The sequence below is a fragment of the Dendrobates tinctorius genome, unplaced genomic scaffold (genome assembly GCF_039654945.1).
Source record: "Dendrobates tinctorius isolate UK_male_01 unplaced genomic scaffold, ASM3965494v1 ptg000079l, whole genome shotgun sequence".
Classification (NCBI taxonomy): Eukaryota; Metazoa; Chordata; class Amphibia; order Anura; family Dendrobatidae; genus Dendrobates; species Dendrobates tinctorius.
In genome coordinates, this window is record NW_027361747.1 from 675,877 (window position 1) to 692,116 (window position 16,240).

Sequence of the window (16,240 nt, forward strand, 5' to 3'; positions counted from 1 at the left end):
GGAGAAAATTTCATCCAGTTCCTAGATACTGTGGATAGTGACAGCAGGCCTGAGATTGCAATTCTGGACTATACCCCCGCAAATCTTCATTGTGACATCTCTCTGATGGTCATGCGAGGAATAGGTAGCTTTGGAAGCAGAGGTGTTAGACTTAGTTCAGAAGCAAGTCCAGTAGAAAAACAAGTAAAGGTATTATCACTTCTTTTCTTGATAATGAAGCTGGATGGTGCCTTCCGAACTATAGTAAATTTGAAAGGTCTGAACAAACTCCTGGTATGTCGACCTTTCAAGATAGAATCAATAAAACTTCTATTTCCAGGTTCCTAAATGAGTGTGCTGGACCTAAAAGATGCATATTACCATGTTCAGATCCATGCGGAAGGTCAAAAATTCCTGATAGCAGCCCTATCTATTAACAAGAATCGGGCATTTCCAATTCAGGGCCTTTCTCCTCGGTCTGTCCATGGCTCCGAGAGTATTCACAAAGGTCATAGTGGAAATGTCAACGTTTCTTCGAGAACAGGATACTATAATAAATCCATACTTCAACAATTTTCTGGTGGTGGGCAGGTCAGTAGAACACTGTAACTGTCAGCTTGCCAGGGTCAGAACCATCTTAGAAGAGTTTCGTTGGCTGCTAAACCTGAGAAAGTCAAAACTAGCTCCATTGGGAGTTCAGTCTTTCTTAGGTCTTATTTTAGATTCAGTAAATCAGACCAGTTCTATGGGCCCAATTACAGCAAGAGGTGCTGGTAGCCGAGAGAAGGCTCAGAGGGTGTTTGGAAGGAAAAAGAAGTCTTTCTTGGGCAATGACTAATGCTCTATGTTATGGTGGCTTAGAGTAGAGAATCTGTTGGTGCAAGTCCCATGGATGTATGAAATCAAGGATGTTATAACTACAGATGCCAGCACAAGTCGATGGGGAGCGCATATGAGAGACTAGTTCAGGGTATCTGATCAGAAAATGAAAGGTGTTTATCGAACATGAAAGGACAACTGGCAGTAAAATCTGCAATAGGAAAATTTCTTGCATCTCTTAAGGTATGTTCCCACGGTCAGTAAACGCTGCGGGTTGGACACTGCATACATCCGCAGTGTCCAACCCGTAGCAGCCAGATGTTACAACATAGTGGATGGGATTTCAAGCAATCCCATGCCCACTCTGCGTACTCCGACACCCACCACATGCCTGCGGAGAAGGACATGCGTCACGTCTTTCAAGACTGCACCATGTCAATTTAACTTGTGGAGATGCAAGTCTCCGCAAAATAAACATCACCAGGGCAATGTATAGGGCGCGGTGGTTCTCACGGTTCAATGAACACATGCGGAATCACCTGCGTTCAAAAGCCGGCAGCGGTTTGGGCGTAAGGGACATGTGCTGTGTTCAAAGCGCTGACGGTTACTGACCATGGGAACATACCCTTAAAGATCATTATGTTCGCATCCTGTCAGGCAATTGAACAACGGAAGCTTACATCAACCATCAAGGGGGCGCGAAATCAAGTCCTCTGGTGGCAGCTGAATACATTTTTCAGATAGGAGAGCAGCACCTCTTCTTTCTAACATCAGTACACATAAAAGGAAAGGAAAACTACAGAGCAGACTTCCTAAGTCTGAATCAACTTGGGCAAGGAGAATGGGCTCTGAATCAGATGATAATCAGATTGTAGATCTGTGGGGTCTTTCAAGCATAGACTTGTTCGCAAGCAAAACAGAAAGGTGGAAAAATTCTGCTCACTAAATCCAAGCAGAAATCCCCAAACAGCAGGTGCTTTTTAGAATTACTGGAACTTCGACCTAGCCTACAACTTTCCTCCGGTAATGATGACTCCAGGAGTGCTGAGGAAGGTTAGGGAGAATCGGGTGAGCATAATTCTGATACTCCATTCTGGCCCAAAAGACCCTGGTTTTCATGGATGAAGAGGATGTCAATCTCCGAACCATGGATCCTGCCAGAAATCCCAGATCTGGTCATCCAAGGTCCTGTCTAGCAAACAGGTCTTCATTTGATGGCCTACAATTTGAAGGGTCACTATTGACCCAAAGAGGTTTTTCTTTTTCTCTGAAATTGCTATCTACCTTACTTAAAAGCAGAAAGCCAGTAACGACCAGAATATATGGTAGAACTTGGGCAAAGTTCCTGTTTAGTTCGGGAGAAAGCCTAGGTAGAGAAGTACCAATTAATTCTATCTTTAGAATTTCTCCAGAAATGAATGGAGCTTGGGCTATCCCTGCTAATCTTATTAACATTCAGTGCATGCCTTCTCCTCTCACTTTCCAATGTGCTCTCTGGAATGCACGGTCTGTGTGTAACAAACTGACTTACATTCACGATCTTTTTCTCTCTAATTCCCTTAACCTTCTGGCTATTACAGAAACCTGGATCCAGCATTCAGACACCACCGCTGCTGCCGCTCTCTCGTTTGGTGGGCTGAAATTTTCACATACCCCCAGACCTGAGAACAGACAGGGTGGAGGTGTTGGTTTGCTCCTTTCATCACAATGTGCTTTCCAGGTCATCCCCCCGGTTCCATCACTTACATTTCCTTCCTTTGAAGTCCACGCCGTCAGACTCTTTAAGCCCTTCTCCTTACGAGTGGCGGTCGTTTATCGCCCTCCAGGCTCCTCCCGCCAGTTTCTAGACCACTTCACCACCTGGCTTACTCACTTTCTGTCCTGTGACATCCCCACCCTCATCATGGGAGACTTTAACATCCCCATCAATGATCCGCTCTCCCAGTCTGCCTCTCATCTTCTTTCTCTAACTTCTTCATTCGGCCTCTCACAGTTTACTAATTCTCCTACACATGAGGACGGGAATACTCTGGACCTGGTTTTCTCCCGTCCCGGCTCGCTGCACGACTTTACTAATTCACCTCTCCCGCTCTCGGACCACAACCTTCTTTCCTTCTCTGTCAAGAATTGTCTCCTCACCCGGGACACCCCCACTTACCACACTTATCGGAATACACGTACCATTAATACCCAACAGCTTAGGGACAATCTCCACACATCTTTAGCCCCCATCTCCACCCTCTCCTGTCCAGACATAGCATTGTCACACTTCAATAATACACTGAAGAATGCCCTAGATGAAGCAGCACCTTCTATACGCAGAAAGACCCGACACAGACAAAAGCAGCCCTGGCACACAACGCAAACACGCTCTCTTCAGCGCTGCTCGAGGTGTGCAGAGCGGCAGTGGAGAAAATCTCTCTTAGCAGAAGACTTCATCCACTATAAGTTCATGCTCAAAACCTATAACTCTGCCCTTCATCTGGCCAAACAATCCTACTTCACCACCCTCATCACCTCACTATCCAACAACCCAAGACGACTTTTTGAAACCTTAAACTCCCTCCTGAAACCTAAAGTACAGGCCCCCATCACCAACCTCAGCGGTGAGGATCTGGCCACTTATTTCCTAGAAAAAATCAACCACATCCATCAGGATATCTCAGCCCTATCTCCTCAGTGCCTGGATCCCCTTCCCTGCCGCACCTCAAGCTCACTAGACATCTTTGAGCCTGTTTCAGAAGAAGAAGTTTCCAAGCTCCTCGCTTCTGCTCGGCCTACAACCTGCAACAGTGACCCTATTCCTTCACAGCTCCTGCAGTCTCTCTCACCAGTGGTCACCACTCACCTGACTAAAATATTTAACCTCTCTCTTTCTTCAGGTATATTTCCCTCCTCATTTAAACATGCCATCATAACCCCTTTACATAAAAAGCCATCCCTGGACCAGAACTGCACTGCTAACTACAGACCTGTCTCTAACCTTCCCTTCATCTCTAAACTCCTGGAACGCCTGGTCCACTCCCGTCTAATCCGCTATCTCTCGGATAACTCTCTTCTCGACCCCTTACAATCTGGTTTCCGCTCTTTACACTCTACTGAAACTGCCCTCACTAAAGTCTCTAATGATTTAATAACAGCTAAATCGAAAGGTCATTGCTCCCTGCTGATTCTCCTGGATCTCTCTGCCGCATTTGACACTGTGGATCACCAGCTCCTCCTCACTATGCTCCGCTCTATAGGCCTCAAGGACACAGCCCTCTCCTGGTTCTCCTCCTACCTCTCTGACCGCTCCTTCACTGTATCTTTTTCCGGCTCCTCTTCCTCTTCTCGTCCCCTTACTATCGGGGTCCCGCAGGGCTCAGTCCTAGGCCCCCTCCTCTTCTCTTTATACACTGCCCCTATTGGACAAACAATCAGCAGATTTGGGTTCCAGTATCATCTCTATGCTGATGACACCCAATTATACACTTCTTCCCCTGACATCACCCCTACCCTAATTCAAAATACCAAGGATTGTCTGTCTGCTGTCTCTAGCATCATGTCCTCCCTCTATCTGAAACTAAATCTCTCTAAAACTGAACTTCTTGTGTTTCTCCCCTCTACTAACCTCACTCTACCTAACATCGAAATAACCCTGGAGGGTTCAACCATAACTCCCAAGCAGCATGCCCGCTGTCTTGGGGTCATATTCGACACTGAACTTTCCTTTACTCCGTACATCCGATCACTCAGTCGCTCTTGTCACCTGCATCTTAAAAACATCTCCAGAATCCGACCTTTTCTCACCTTTGAAACTGCTAAGACTCTTACTGTCGCTCTTATTCATTCTCGCCTGGACTACTGCAACTCTCTTCTGATCGGTCTCCCTCTTACCAAACTTTCTCCTCTCCAATCCATCTTGAATGCGGCAGCCAGGGTCATATTTCTGTCCAGCCGCTTCACCGATGCCTCCATCTTGTTCCAGTCATTACACTGGCTACCTATTCGCTACAGGGTCCAGTATAAACTCATCTCTCTCACCCACAAAGCTCTCCACTGTTCTGCACCGCCTTATATCTCCTCTCTCATCTCTGTCTATCGCCCTACACGTGCCCTCCGTTCTACAAATGACCTAAGACTAACATCCCCCGTAATCCGAACCTCGCACCTCCGTCTCCAAGACTTCTCTCGTGCTGCTCCAGCTCTCTGGAATGCACTTCCCCAGACGATCAGACTGATACCTAGCCCTGACCTATTCAAGCGCGCTTTGAAAACCCATCTCTTCAAAGAAGCCTACCACATCAACTACTCAGCAAGCTAACTTTGCCCTGTTCCCTCCTTCCAAATATTATTCTGAATCTGCACCCCACCTATTCATCTGTCTCCACACCCTTCATGCACATGATAACTGCACTTGATACTTGTCTATTGCACTTAAACACACGGGCTGATGACCGGATCATGCAGCTTTATATGAAAATCCCTATTATAATTGCCAGACCTGAATTAACAAGCATTTCTCACCTACTGTGTCCCCCCATTTCCTTGTAGATTGTAAGCTTGCGAGCAGGGACCTCACTCCTAATGTCATTGTTTGAATTGTCTTAACTTGTATTGAATTTATTGTCTGTACATGTCCCCGCTTAATTGTAAAGTGCTGCGGAATATGTTGGCGCTATATAAATAAAAATTATTATTATTATTATTATTATCCACCAGGACTCTTAAAGTGCAGATTTCAGCTCTAGGTTCATTGTATAATGGTAACTTGGCAGCCAATATATGGATAACCAGGTTTATGAAAGCTTGTGATAAGTCCAAACCCAATCTTCTGAAAATGCCTCCCTGATTTGAACTTCATTCTAGAGGCATTAATTAACCCCCACTTTGAACCAGTGGAAGGGTTGTCCATCAAAAATTTCACCTCTTTAAAGGCTGTAATTCTAGTAGTGTTGACTTCAGCCCGTAGAGTTAGTCATATAGGGGTCTTGTCAGTTAACGATCCGTTTACACAAATTTTTAACCCCTTTTCCCTCCCAAGGGTGGTTTGCACGTTAATGACCAGGCCAATTTTTACAATTCTGACCACTGTCCCTTTATGAGGTAATAAATCTGGAACGCTTCCATGGATACCAGTGATTCTGAAATTGTTTTCTCATGACACATTGTATTTCATGGTAGTGGTAATATTTGATATGAGTTGCATTTATTTGTGAAAAAAAACGGAAATTTGGCAAAAATTTTGAAAACTTAACAATTTTCCAACGTTGAATTTTCATGCCCTTAAAAATCACAGAGATATGCAATACAAAATACTTAATAAATAACATTTCCCACGTGTTTACATCAGCACAATTTCGGAACCAATTTTTTTTGTTAGGAAGTCATAAGGGTTAAAAGTTGACCAGCGATTTCTCATTTTTACAACACCGCATTTTTTTTTTTTTTTTAGGGACCACATCACATTTGAAGTCACTTTGAGGAGTCTATATGATAGAAAATACCCAAAAGTGACACCATTCTAAAAACTGCACCCCCTCAAGGTGCTCAAAACCATATACAAGGTGCTTCACAGGAATTTTTGGAATGTTTTAAAAAAAAAAAAAAAGTGAACATTGACCTTTTTTTTCACACAAAATTTACTTCAGTTCCAATTTTTTTTTTTTTTCCCAAGGGTAACAGGATAAATTTGACCTCAAAGGTTGTTGTGCAATTTGTCCTGCGTACACTGATACCCCATATTTGGGGGTAAATCACTGTTTGGGCGCATGGAGAGCTCGGAAGCGCCGTTTGACTTTTTTTTCCAAGGCAAAATTGGCTGGAATTGAGATCGGACACCATGTCACGTTTCGAGAGCCGCTGCTGTGCCTAAACAGTGGAAACCCCCCCATAAGTGACCCCATTTTGGAAACTACATCGCCCAAGGAACTTATCTAGATGTGTGGTGAGAACTTTGAACCCCCAAGTGCTTCACAGAAGTTTATAATGTTAAGCAGGGAAAATAATAAAATCACATTTTCCTCACAAAAAATGTTTTTAGCCCCAGATTTTGCATTTTCGTAATGGTAATAAGAGAAATTGTGCCATACAATTTGTTGTGCAATTTCTCCTGAGTATACAGATACCCCATATGTGGGGGAATACTACTTTTGAGGCACAGTGCAAATCTCAGAAGGGAAAAGGAGCCATATTGGAGTTCAGATTTTGCTGGAATGGTTTGAGGGTCCATGTCACATTGGCAGAGCCCCTGAGGTGCGAGAACAACAGAAACCCCCTATATGTGAACTCATTTTACAAACTACACTCCCTAATGAATTCATCTAGTGGTGCAGTGATCATATTAACACCACATGAGCCTCACAGAACTTTATACCACTGAGCGGTGAAGAAAGAATAAATTACATTTTTACCACTAAAATGTTGTTTTAGCACCAAGTACTTAATTTATCTAAGGGCTAACAGGATTCTTTTTTACAACAACCATTTTTTCAGGCACAGGTCAAAGCTCAGAAGGGAAGGAGTACCAGATTTTACGGTTATGGTTTGCAGGTGGCTTGACCCACTGGGAGAGACCTTGAGGTGTCAGAACAGCAGACCAACCCCCCCCCCCCCATAAGTGGCCCCTTTTTACAAACTACACCTCTCAATGAATTCATCTAGCGGTGCAGTGATCATATTGACACCACAGTTGTGTCACAGAATTTTATACCATTGGGCAGTGAAGACAAAATAACTAAATTTTTACCACCAAAATTTTGTATTAGCCCTAGATTTTACATTTTCACACAAGAAATTGGTAAAAATGGCACCAAAATTTGTCGCACAATTTCTCCTGAACGTGACAATACCCCATATTTGGCTGTACAGTATTAATTAGCAATACGGATAGACTTGGGAGGAATGGAGCGCTATTTGCCTCCTGGAGTGCAGATTTTCCTCAGTTTGCGGACTCCATATACAGAGCCCCTAATTGTTAGAAGAGCAGAATCCCCCTCAAGTAACCACATTTGAGAAACTATATTCCTTGGGAAATTTATCTACAGGTGTAGTGATGATTTTCACTCCATGGGTATTTTCCAGAAACAAGCAGCAATGAATGTTGCCAAGTGAAAACTGTAAACTGCCGTTGTAGTGACCAGTACGCTGTAGTGACCAGTATGTTGCAGTCACCAGTACGTTATACCCAGCTCATGCTTCTGGAGGCATGCACCTGTAAATTAGGCAGGCTCTCATTGCTTCACAAATGCCAAACGTGGATGCAATATGTGGTTTAGGTAAACTGTGAGGCTCAGAAGGGAGGGGGCATTTGGAAGCGGAGAATTTACTAAATTTCTTTTGGCAGGTGAGGAGCCATTTCTCTTTTTCCAGAGCTTTTGTGCTAACAGTAATGTGGAAGTTCCCTATATTTCTGTGAACAGATGGCTTTTTTGTGGATTGAAGTGAAGCTTTTATTGGGAACATTTTACATAATGTTTGGGATCACATTTATCTGGCGCTCTGCGCTGACCACTTACTTGGGGGTTTCCATCTAAGTCTCTGAGTGACGTGATTCAGATGAAACCTTCCTAGTGAACCATTCACTATAATGAGGCAGCAGTTACTCTAGACTCCGTCTGGCCTCTTTATAGCAGTGTCCTTTTCAGAAGTGCACAAAACTGTGGTCGACGGCACTTTTATGCAATCCTAAAAAGACGGATACCGCCGAATCACGGGTGAGTTGGCGTCCACAGTTCCTGAATCTGCCTCATTATAGGGACTTTTCTGCCAGAGGTTCTGTCTGAAACACGTATTTCAGAGATTTACATGGAAACCCTGGTGCAGGCGCTCAGCACAGAATAAATGTGCACCGAGCCTTACTGCGATCTTTGGGAGGCAGAATGAAAAAATCAACAGCATGTGAAAAATTGGCTTTATTTATTTTTACACCGTTCCTCGCGCGGTATAAGTAATTAGGTGACTTTATTCTTCGGGTCGGTGCAATTACAGCGATACCAGATTTAGTCCTCTTTCACATGTCCGTTACGTGCGTACAGTTTTCACACGTACACGTGTAGATCCATTCGAGTGAATGGCTCTGTGCACATGTCAGTGTGTTTCCACGCACTGTGTGTCCGTGGGCAAAACACTCTGACATGTTCGTTTTTGTTTGTCCGCATGGGCCGTAAAACGTCCTGCACACGTGTACACGGATAACACTGATGGATGTCATCCGTGTGATACGTATCAGCGTCGGGGAAGAAGCATTACAGTAAGCCTTGTTCCCCGGCGCCGGGTGCTGAACTCGGCTCTCATTCTCCTCTGCTCTGCTGGCGATTGGCTCGAGCAGGGGAGAATGATGAGTTATATTTAAGTGATAAAAGAGATAACAGATGGCGGCTGATGGTACTATTGCTCCCATCAGCCTACCTATGCTGCTGCTAATAACTGACAGCTGAAGCTGCTGATGGGGGTATTCATAAGCCGCCGCCTGCGCTATAAATAAATGAATGAAAAAAACGGCCTGAGTTCCCCTGTATTTTCTATAACCAGCCAGGCAAAACTCACAGCTAGGGGCTGCAACCTTCAGCTGTCAGCTTATGTATGGTTATCAAGAATAGAGGGGTCACCACACTTTTTTTTTTATTATTATTATTTAACCCCTTAAGCCCCAAGGGTGGTTTGCACGTTAATGACCAGGACAATTTTTACAATTCTGACCACTGTCCCTTTATGAGGTAATAACTCTGGAACGCTTCCATGGATCCCGGTGATTCTGACGTTTTCTTGTGACATATTGTACTTCATGTTAGTGGTAAAACTTCATTCAAATAACTTGCGTTTATTTGTGAAAAAAACGGAAATTTGGCGAAAATTTTGAAAATTTCACAATTTTCCAACTTTGAATTTTTATGCCCTTAAATCACAGAGATACGGCACACAAAAAATTTGATAAGTAACATTTCCCACATGTTTACTTTACATCAGCACAATTTTGAAACCAAAATTTTTTTTTGTTAGGAAGTTATAAGGGTTAAAAATTGACCAGCGATTTCTCATTTTTGCAACACCATTTTATTTTTACGGACCACATCACATTTGATGCCACTTTGAGGGGTCTATATGATAGAAAATACCCAAAAGTGACACCATTCTAAAAACTGCATCACTCAAGGTGCTCAAAACCACATTCAAGACGTTTATTAACCCTTTAGGTGCGTCACAGGAATTTTTTGAATATTTAAAAAAAAATGAACATTTAACTTTTTTTCACTAAAAAAATATTTCAGGTTCAATTTTTTTTATTTTACCAAGGGTAACAGGAGAAATTGGACTGCAAAAGTCATTGTGCAATTTGTCCTGAGTACGCTGATACCTGATATGTGGGGGGGAACCACTGTTTCGGCGCATGGCAGACCTCAGCAGGGAAGGGAGCGCCGTTTGACTTTTTCAATGCAAAATTGGCTGGAATTCAGATCGGACGCCATGTCGCGTTTGGAGAGCCACTGATGTACCTAAACAGTGGAAACCCCCCAAGTGACCCCATTTTGGAAACTAGACCCCCCAAGGAACTTATCTAGATGTGTGGTGAGCACTTACAGCGGTACAATTAAAAAATCATATTTTTTCCACAAAAATGATCTTTTCACACCCAACTTTTATTTTTCCAAGGGTAACAGGTCCCTAAAAGTTATTGTGCAATTTGTCCTGAGTACGCTGATACCCCATATGTGGGTGTAAATGACTATTTGGGCGCATGGCAGAGCTCGGAAGGGAAGCAGCGCCATTTGACGTTTTTGGCTGGAATTGAGATTGGACACCATGTTGCGATTGGAAAACCCCTGATGTACCAAAACAGTGGAAACCCCCGCACAAATGACACCATTTTGGAAACTAGACCCCCCAAGGAACTTATCTAGATGTGTGGTGAGCACTTTGAACCCCCCAGTGCTTCACAGAAGTTTATAACGCCCGGGCGTGAAAATAAAAAAATCGTATTTTTTCCACAAACATGATCTTTTAGTCACCAATTTTTTCATTTTCCCAAGGGTACAAGGAGAAATTGGACCCCAAAAGTTGTTGTCCAATTTGTCCTGAGTACGCTGACACCCCATATGTGGGAGAAAACTACTGTATGGACACATGTCGGGGCTCGGAAGGGAAGTAGTGACGTTTTGGAATGCAGACTTTGATGGATTGGTCTGCGGGTGTCATGTGCGTTTGGAGAGCCCCTGATGTACCTAAACTATTGAAACTCCCCACAAGTGACCCCATTTTGGAAACGAGACCCCCCACGGAACTTATCTAGATGTGTGGTGAGCACTTTGAACCCCCAAGTGCTTCACAGAAGTTTATAACGCCTGGGCGTGAAAATAAAAAAATCATTTTTTTCCACAAAAATGATATTTTTGCCCCCAATTTTTTATTTTTCTAAGGGTAACAGGAGAAATTGGACCCCAAAAGTTGTTTTGCAATTTGTCCTGAGTATGCTGATACCCTATATGTGGGGGTAAAACACTGTTTGGGCGCAAGGCAGAGCTTGGAAGGGAAGGAGCACCATTTGACTTTTTCAACGCAGAATTGGCTGGAATTGAGATCAGACGCCATGTTGCATTTGGAGAGCACCTGATGTGCCCAAACAGTGGAAACCCCCCAATTATAACTCCAACTCTAACACCAACACACCCCTAACCCTAATATGAGCCCTAACCCTAATGGGAAAATGGAAATAAATACTTTTTTTTAATTTTATTATTTTTCCCTAACTAAGGGGGTGATAACGGGGGGTTTTATTTACTATTTATGGCGGTTTTTATGTTTGGCGGCTGTCGCACGCTAAAAGACGCTTTTTATTGTAAAAATAGTTTTTGCATCACCACATATTGAGAGCTATAATTTTTCCGTATTTTGACCCACCGAGTCATGTGAGGTCTTATTCTTTGCGGGACGAGTTGACGTTTTTATTGATACCATTTTCGGGCACATGACATTTTTTGATCGCTTTTTATTCCGATTTTTGGGACGCAGAATGAACAAAAACCAGCGTTTCATGAATTTCTTTTGGGTGGGTGCGTTTACATCGTTCCACTTGCGGTAAAATTGATAAAGTGGTTTTATTCTTCGGGTCGGTACGGTTACAGCGATACTTCATTTAAGTCTTTTTTTATGTTTTGTCGGTTTTTTGCAATGAAAACAATTTTATATAAAAAATAATTATTTTTGCAACGCTTTATTCTGCGAGCTATAACTTTATTTTTTTGCGGATGATGCTGTATGGCGGCTCGTTTTTTGCAGGACAAGATGACGTTTTCAGCGGTACCATGGATATTTATATGCGTCTTTTTGATCGCGCGTTATTGTACTTTTTGTTCGGTGGTATGATAATAAATCATTATTTTTTGCTTTGTTTTTTATTTTTTAAGGGGTTCGCTAAAGGGGTCAATTAATGGGATAGTTTTATAGGGCGGGTCGCTACGGACGCGGCGATACCAAATATGTGTACTTTTATTTTTGTTTTTTTTTTATTTTCAAAAAATGAATTTATTGGGGAATATTTTTTTTTTTTTTTTTAATTTATTTAGCAATTTTTTTTATTTATTTTTTTTTTTATACACTTTTTTTTTTTTTTACTTTATTACATAGTCCCAGGTGGGACGTCACTGTCCTGTGACAGATTGCTGATCTGTCACATCACAGATCACTGTGACAGATCAGCAATCTGTCACAGGCAGTTCTGCAGACTTCCTCATGCCTGCGCTTTGCAGGCAGTGAGGAAGTCAGCTCCCTACAGGCCCCCGTCGCCATCTTGGATCCGGGAGCCTGTAGGGAAGGAGTCCCCCGCAGCAGCGCTGCACATTGCGCTGCCGTGGGGGGCTCAGTGAAGCACGGAGGGAGCCCCCTCCCTGCCGATGCTTCCCTTTAACCCCCGGTACATCGCGATCGTGTTTGATCGCGGTGTACAAGGGGTTAACGTGTCGGGGGTGGTCCGTGACCGCCCCTGACACATTGTGCCGGGTGTCAGCTGTGATAATCAGCTGACATCCGTCCGCGATCAGCGGCGCTCACCACGTGGGCGCCGCTAATCACATTAGACGTACTATCCCATCCTTGGGAATTAAGTCCCAGGGCACATGGACGGGATAGTACGTCTAATGGCAGAAAGGGGTTAAATAAATTAACGGCGTGGGGTCCACCCTATTTTTGACAACCAGCCTTGTTAGAGCTCACAGCTGGAGGCTGGTATTCTCGGTCTGGTAAGGGGCCATGGATATTGACCCTCCCCTCCCCCCCCAGCCTAAAAATAGCAGCCCGCAGCTGCACAGAAAAGGCGCATCTTTTAGATGCGCCAACTCTAGTGCTTCGCCTGGCTCTTCCCACTTGCCCTATAGAGGTGGGGTTGATGTCACCTTTGTATTGTCAGGTGACATCAAGCCCATGGCTTAGTAATGGAGAGGCGTCTATGAGACATCTATCCATTACTAATCCTATAGTTATATGGTAAATACAGACACAACCAGAATAAAGTCTTTTATAAGGCTAGGTTCATACTGCGTTAGAACAGTCTGTTCAACGCATGTGTTAACGGACTGCGCTAATGCTACTCCTTATTTGTGATCACATGCTAGCAGTGACGGACCCTTGAACGCTGCAGACAGCGTCCGAGGGTCTGTCACAGAATGACGGCACATCGCTAACGAATACCGATTATGACATGCGCTAGTGATGCGCTACATTATGGCAGTCAATGGGTGTGTTAACGCATCCGTTACTTAGCGTTAATGCCGCTATGTAACGGATCCGTTAAACGCAGCGCTATAACGCAGTATGAACCCAGCCTTAGAAATCAAACAAAACAGTAGTTCTTATCTGTTTTCTAATGTGCTGTGTTTCATACTTCTGGTTTTTCCAGTGTGTTGTAATGTACAGAACCCACTTTGGCTTTTGTGTGGTCACTCCTTCCTATAATGTGATGAAATCACCGACATGGAGTGCAGAGGCCAGGAAGATATTACATGTTTCTGAAGCAGATATACAGCTCTGGCAAAAAGAGACCACTGCACAGTTTTATAAAAATCAGCTTCTCTCCATGTCTGACAGCCAATCCATTCCATGTCAGTTGAAATCCAACCAGAGTACACCTCATTCAACTTAATGTGCTTCTGATTAGGTCATCACCTGAACCAAATCTTATTTAATGAAGTAGAGTATAAAAAAAAAATCCCTGCTGTGGTGTTCACAATCCTCTTGCAATAGGACAAGCTGGATGGCAAAACAAGTGACAGTAATATCCCAAAAGTAAAAGGAATGAAAAAATAACTTTTAACCTTGCCAAAGGAGTTGAAAAGAAAAGTCTTGAGTGAGGAAAAGAAGGGCTCAATTCTGACTTTACTAGCAGAGGGATATAGTGAGCGTCATGTTCCCTCAATCCTTACAATTTTTAAGACTGTCCATTACAACAAGGTCAAGCAGCAGACATTGAGGACAACAAAGCTACAGTCTGGCAGAGGGTGAAAACAGCTCTCCACTGACCAGGATGACCATCATCATATTTGAATGTAACTCCGCAACCGCGGGATGACATCAAGTGACTTACAAAAGAAATGGCAGCTGAGGTGACGTGCATGGCAAGAACAGTTTGCAACAGACCCCTAGAGGCAGGGCTCAAGTCATGTAAAGCTAGAAAAAAGCCTTTCATCAATGAGAAGCAAAGGAGAGCCATGCTGAAGTTTGCCAAAGACCATAGAGGACTGGAGTAAAGTAATCTTCTCTGATGGTCGTCTAATGGTTAGACAGAGACCTGGAGAGGCGTACATGCCACAGTGTTTTGCACCTTCTGTGAAATTTGGTAGAGGTGATGATATGGGGATGCTTCAACAAGGCTGGAATTGGGCAGGTTAATCTTTTCGAAGGATTTATGAATCAAGCCACATACAAGGTTGTCCTGAAAAACGGTTGATTCCTTCTGCTCAGGTAATGTTCTCCATCTCTGAGGACTGTTTTTTCCAGCAGGAAAATGTGCCATGCCGCACAGCTAGGTCAATCAATGTGTGGATGAAGGACCACCACGCCAAATCCCTGTCATGGGCAGCCCTTTCTCCAGACCTGAACCCCATTGAAAACCTCTGGAATGTAATCAAGAGGAAGATGGATAGTCACAAGCCATCAAACAAAGAAGTACTGCTTACATTTTTGTACCAGGAGTGGCATACGGTCACCCAAAAGCAGTGTGAAAGACTGGAAGAAAGCATGCCAAGACACATGAAAGCTGTGATTACAAATCATGGTTATTCCACAAAATATAGATTTGCGAACTTTTCCTGAGTTAAAACATTAGTATTGTTGTTTCTAAATGATTATGAACTTGTTTTCTTAGCATTATTTGAGGTCTGAAAGCGCTGCATTTTTTTTGTTCTTTTGACCATTTCTTATTTTCTAAAAAATAAATAAATACAAAATTTATTGCTTGAAAATTCAGTGACATGATGTCAGTAGTCTATAGAATAAAAGAGCAATTTGCATTTTACTCAAACATATACCTATAAAGAGAAAAATCAGACAAACTGAAAATTTTGCAGTGGTCTCTTAATTTTTGCCAGAGCTCTATATATTACTGTATACTTTATATTTTCCTCATTTATCAACTCAAAGCTTTCATAATAACATGGTCATATGATATGAACAGTGTGTTTTATATTTTTTACTGTTATAAGAGGTAAATCCCATATTTGTAAAGGTAAAAAATGCCTAATATTTGTATAATTGTCCTAGTGATGTAACCGGTGAATGATTTGTTTCGAGTGTTTACTTTTTGGGGTCATTGAACACATTTCCTGAGCTGATTAGATATGAGTGTACTAGGGATTTGGTTAGATAAATCCGTGCCATTCAAGATCCTCACATGGAAATGCGAGCCGCGTTGTGGCGTTTCACTGGTTAATGCAAACCTATTCAAAATGATTGAGATTGGAGTAATAAATTGGTTTGCTGCCACTGTGTCAAAATTGGCCATAGGAGAGGGATGGAAGGAAATGTTCCATACCGGGCCTAAAGTTGTCTCTTGGGACTGGAAGCGATGACGTCCTCTCCTCGGTCACCTGATCTTGTGGGTGACCCTCCTTTATTATTTTGTGTAGACTTATCAGAAGTTGTCATAAGTGGGATCCAGACCCTGAGACGCCCAAACCAATCTTCATAGGATGTGGAATGTAAATTAATCTAATCTTATGGTCATAGCTGGAAGATCTGGTCTCCAGACCCTACTATTGACCGCTTCTGACACGTCATAAATGCTGGAAATTATAGTTAAGGTGATAAAGTGGCACACAATACCCTATCTGTAAATGTCACATTTACAATAATGCCCTGCTACCTATTATATAAAAAGGTGATGTGCAGGGTAAGGAGACTTTTATAGGCAAATGCAATGCTCCTCTGGTAAATTTTTGCATGGCCTGTAAGTCTCCTTACCCTTGCATGTCAGGGA

At 43.0% G+C, this 16,240-nt stretch overlaps 1 protein-coding gene across 3 annotated transcripts in view; it reads left to right on the forward strand.

Moving 5' to 3' along the window:
- The window catches only part of TMEM33 (transmembrane protein 33), a 41,258-nt gene that overhangs the window by 4,564 nt on the left and 20,454 nt on the right, over positions 1-16,240 (forward strand). The gene's annotated exons all lie outside the window — the stretch shown is intronic.